Below are 6000 nucleotides of genomic sequence, written 5' to 3'. Positions count from 1 at the left end.
GCAAGATAATTCTTTTAATAAATTAACTTAGTTTTTTTTTTTTTTTTTGCTGTCCAAATTGATTTTTTTATGTTCAAGTTCTCATGCTTTTTGTGTCTGAACAATTACAGACAAATCTATAAAAAAATAATAATAATATCATGTGTTTGTGCTTTAGGAAGTTATAATATGAAGCTATATTGTTAGCATGATGTTAGCTCTAATCTGGAGGATGATACAAGTTTGTTAAAATGGTAGGAGTGGGGTAATTTGGCTCATCACTTTTTTATGATTTTAAAGTAGTATTTTACTGTAATTCTACATTATACTTCATTCATTTTAGACCAAGCAGTTTTGATTTTGTTCTTTGTTTTGAACTTGAGTTTGTTGTGAAAATTATAAAATTTTAAATAGGCCTTGTTTATGAAAATAGTCCATTGAAATTTTTATGAAGTTGAGTATTAGCCCAGTTCTGTAAGGTCAATTGCAGTATTTTGTTTTTTTTTTTCCTAATTCTTCAATTTGAACTTTATTTTGTTCAGAAATTTTTAACATAATAATTAATTATAATAATAATAATAAAAAGTGTAGTAGGGAGCTAAAGCCTTATAGGGTTAATCCACCGCAAAATGTAAGTAAATAACAGTGCATCATCAGCATAGTTCATCTGCCATCAGTGATTCAACCGTAACGTTATGAAGCAACGAGAATGCTTTTTGTACACGAAGAAAACAAAAATAAAGACTTTATTCAACAATTCCTGTCCTCTGTGTCTCTCCAAATCAGCGTATCTTCTGTGTCAGCCGCGTGGCGCCGATGCACTGTTTGCTTTCAAACCAAAGCGTAAATACACATAAAAAAATGTATCCTTGTGGCGCGGCTGATACAGAAGAGCGTAAGCCACCTGCGTACTGCTCAGAATTGTCAAAATGGTTCTACGCTCATATGACCTCTTTAATATTAAGTTATATTAAATAAATTGCATTAAAATGTGTTAGGAAATGCATTTAAAAACTGTCTGTAATATATATATATATATATATATATATATATATATATATATATATATATATATATATATATATATATTACAATTACCACTAAACTGTATATTTGATTGTTGTGCTAGTTTTATGTCTCTCTGTCATTCTTCTCTACTTCCAGTATGATAAATCGTGGTCAGCGTTTATTTTCCGACAGTGACCCTCTGACTGTTCATTCTGTCTTACATACGTCCATTCATTTGTATGATCTTCTTCTTTCAGTATGCTGACATTGATCTCTCCAAGCACTCCAGAAGAAACAGACCTCGCCCAAGACCAGACCAGGACCAGACCACCTACTCTCTTTTGCAGCCAGTAAAAACTGTTTAACATTACAAATGGCATCTACATATAAATGTCTTTACAAAATGAAAATGTGTTAGTATAGTCCTTTTTTCCAGTTTCCTCATTGTTTCTGCTTAGCCCACATAGTAACAACATACCCCACTGCTAAATTAGTCTTGTTCAAGTAAAGACTAAGTAAATTAGTATTGTTTAATCAACTAAACCAATCTTTTTCATGGAAATTGTGTTTAATCTAAATATACAGAGTGGAAGATGCTAATATAATGTACTAGTAAGTATTATTAATCATATTCAGACCTTTATAAAAAATAATCTATTTTTTTTTTCTTTATTTTCTCTGAGATGTTCATGCGAGCAATGAGCGTTAATTTAACCATAGCAATGTGGTTTCTCTGTGTTACAGACACTTCTTACACTTGCAGTTTTGTGGTACTTCATCTTTCATGTTTGCAGAAATTGTATATATAGCTGGAGTGAAAATCACATGACTAAAGCTTAATTTATAGTAAAGTTATTATTTTTTATTTTGTTATTTTTATTATCATTGGCTTGCAGGCAATTTTTTAGCATGTAGTTCTTGCATATTAAAACTTGTAACGTCTGCACAGCTCTTTTTTGTGGTAAGCACAACTTTGGTTTCATGTGAAAGAAATGTTCCACTGGTTTGGTCAGTTGATACATGAAATAAACATAAACCTTTGCATGCATATAGACAGCGGTTTAAACGTTATTTTTTTCCAAGTGAAGGTGTGTGAAAGTTTCCTTTTTGCCTGACAAATAAAATTGTAAACACATTTACTTGTATACATTTTATTAGTTTGTCAGCATTGCAAAGTGACACTCAACTCATGATCACATTTTCTTCCAGAAACTTCTGAGCTACTACAATTGAGATAAATAGAAATGCTAAATGGGATGTGACCCAAAAATGGACCATATATGTTCAAACAAACCTGGGCAAAACAATGCTACTGTAAATGTAAATAATGAAATGATAACCAAATTGACCATCTACCTAATTTGGATGACAGAATTCATAGGCTCTTTAAATTTAAAAAGCTTCCCATATATTTTACTGTTGACATCAAAGTCTCAATCTAACTCTAATAAAAAACTGAAAATCAGTTTTTCTATTCAGCATGTCATGTTAATCATGCATATTGTTGGGCCTGGGCTGTGCTTGGTGATATTAATAAATGTCAATATCTAATTTTAAAGATTTTAGTACTGTGCTGGGACGCCAATTGTAAAAAGTAAACCAGCAGAGAACCAGTGCACTACTATACATGCAGTTGTATAAGACTTTGTTCATAGCAAAACATTGTAAAAACTAAAAACAAACAGTATGCAAGCATCAGACCAGTTAATTTATCAAGTTAGCTTCACTTTAACTTTTTCAAAGGTCTGCAGTCAGTATGATTGTTTTCTAAAAGAAATCAGTACTTTTATTAAGGAAACTTATGCAAGCATATTTATTAAAGTCATATTATGCGATTTCAAGTTTTCCTTTCTCTTTGGAGTGTTACAAGCTCTTGGTGAATAAAGAAGATCTGTGAAGTTGTAAAGACTAAAGTCTCAAATCCAAAGAGATATTCTTTATAAAAGTTAAGGGTCAACCACACCCCCTGAAACACCTTGTTTAAACACGCCCCCCTCCCCCCCATGTCTACGTCACGATGTGGGAAGATTTGCATAACGCCACCCAAATGTTCATGCAAAGAAAGAAGGAGTAACACTAATTCTTGCTGTTGCCGCCGGCACCATGTTGTGGAGACACTGTGTGTTTCGTTGTGAAAGTGAAAATATTTTGTTTGGCCTTCCAAAAGAGGACACAACTAGAAATCAGTATATAAATACAACGATTCCGCTGAATCGTAACTTGTACTGCGGTCTCGCGCTGATGACGTAACATCCAGGTATCCACGCAGAGGGCACGCGCTTCATATGCCCTCAGCGGGTTATGATTAGTCGATTGACAGGCTCAAATCTGATTGGTTAAAGAGTACGAGTGACCCATGTGAGAGGAGCTTGCTGCCAGGAAAGTCAAAATCATAAATACACACACACAAATCCAAGGCGATTCACACACGAATGGCAATTTGCACATTCACAGTCCATGATAAACTCACAAATTTGAAACATTCAAAAAAACTGTACACATATCTACATCTGTGAATTCTGTTTTGCATTTGTGAAATTAATTTTATTAATATATATTCTTATTTTGTGCATGGGAATTGGTTTTTGTGAATACATAGTTTTTTCCATGCACGTGAATTAGGTTTTATGCATGTGAATTGGGCTACATGTGTGTATCATGCCTTTTGCATGAATAATTAATAATAGTAGTTATTATTATTATTATTGAGAATAATCTCGCTCTATAGAAGAATGAGGCGAAGTCAGTCATGTTGGAGAACCATGGTGACACTGTGGGACCAGAAGACTATGATGGAGCTGGGGGCTTGAAGGACTGAGGTGGAGTCAGGAGGACAAGGGACACCAGAGGAGCTGAAGGGCTGACAGAACAAGGTGGAGCTGAGGGATTGATGGGCTGGGGCAAAGTCTCGGGTATTCCCCACTGGCATAGATTGGAGGAGGACGTTGTCAACATGCCATCATTTCAACAAACCTGATGGAAGAGTTCTAGAAAGTCCTCTGTGAAATCTTTTTGTTGCCACCCTCCTTGATAAAGGGGCCTCTGGATCGAGGGATACTGCTGCTATAGAGCTATAGCTCCATATCAAAATGTTCCAGATCTGTTCTTCAATTGAGCGGCTGGTATTCACCATTGGCTGTCAAGCCCGCTCCAACAAACCCAATGCCCTCATTCCAACAAACCTGATGGCAAAGTTCTAGAAAGTCCTCCAGTGGCTGCTCTGCTTGATTAAGGGACAGCAGTTGGCCCTCAAAAGATCCATTCTTCTGTCACAGTGCAGTTCAATGAAAAGAGATTAGAAGATATATTTGCAGCAGGCTGTCTTTATTAAAGGAATACTCCACCCCAAAATGAAAAAGTTGTCATTAATCACTTACCCCCATGTCGTTCCAAACCCGTAAAAGCTTTGTTCATCTTCGGAACACAATTTAAGATATTTTGGATGAAAACCAGAAGGCCTGTGACTTTCCCATAGACTGTCAAACATGTCAAAGTCAAGGTCCAGGAAAGGTATGAAAGATCGTTGTCAGAATACTCCATCTGCCATCAGACATGTAATCTGTGTTATATGAAGTGACGGGTACACTTTTTGTAAGCCAAGAAAACAAAAATAATGACTTTATTCAACAATAACAATAACGACTTTGTAAACAGTCTCCTCTGTGTCTCTCTATATCACCATATGCTGTGTATGCTCTTCTGTGTCAGCCGCGCCACAAGGATGCCCAGTCTATGAGACAGTCACAGGCCTCCCAGTTTTCATCCAAAATATCGTAAATTGTGTTGCGAAGACAAAACTGAGCTTTTATGGGTTTGGAACGACATGGGGGTAAGTGATTAATGACAACTTTTTCATTTTGGGATGGAGTATCCTTGTAAATGAAAACAGAACATTTACTAAACGAAACTAAAGCATTAGTTTCACAATAAGTGATAAAACAAATGACATCATGAGAAAACAATGTAACCAAGGAAACAGGAATTAAAAAGAGGAAAACATGAACATAAAAACAAAGGGATGACATATAACATAATATCTGCACTGTTTCATACAACCAATGCTTAATTTTTGTCTCTTAATTGATTTTTTTGTTTGTTTTATTTTATTTATTTTTTTTTATTTAGCTTGCAGAAATAACAACAATAATAAAAAATGCTTCATACTGTATATCGTATACTACATACTGTAGGTTTGATTTGTGCTTTGCAATCAGTCTTCTCAGGATATTTATATTGAGAACCGCAGTGATCTCACATGACCCTCAGCATTATCTCAGATTTTGAATCTGCAATCAAAATTCAGAGAGAGAAAAGTTTTAAGGGAAGTTACTGTCACAACACAACAAATGCACAATGCTCCTGACCACAAGGGGGCAGACTTGAACCGGAAAGTCAGGACTTTAAGTTGGCAACCAGTAAAATCCCATTAAAAACTTATTGCTTATATCTAACAGATAACAGCAATCTTTATATGTTAATATATATACACATAGAGTGAAAAAATAACAACAATCCAACAACTGTTCTTAAGGAAACATGTTTCCTATCATATATGAAACATTTACTAATGTTTTTGCGATGTTTTTATCAGCTGTTTGGACTCTCATTTTGATGGCACCCATTCACTGCAGAGCTTCCATTGCTGAGCAAGTGATGTAATGGGGGGTCATTATCGTTATAATGCTAAATATCTCCAAATCTGATGAAGAAACAAACTCATCTACATCATGGATGGCCTGAGAGTGTGTAAAATGTCAGCAAATGTTCTTTTTGGGTGAACTATTGCTTTAACATGAATCTTCTTTTCCTTCTTTTAATATTAACACAACAGGAAACAAGGGTCATATAGAGTGTGGTCAATAAACATGAACTCTTAACATTATAAGTGGACCTCAGGGAAAATAATAAATGGAATAAAATAGAATTAAATAAAAAGTTACACTGTTCTTAAGTGGCCATCTTCCTCCAACTTACATGAAACTGAAACATGGATAGGTCAAAAAGACTCTTACT

Source organism: Cyprinus carpio, chromosome A22 (genome assembly GCF_018340385.1).
Source record: "Cyprinus carpio isolate SPL01 chromosome A22, ASM1834038v1, whole genome shotgun sequence".
In the NCBI taxonomy this organism is placed as follows: Eukaryota; Metazoa; Chordata; class Actinopteri; order Cypriniformes; family Cyprinidae; genus Cyprinus; species Cyprinus carpio.
This window is presented reverse-complemented; position numbering follows the sequence as displayed.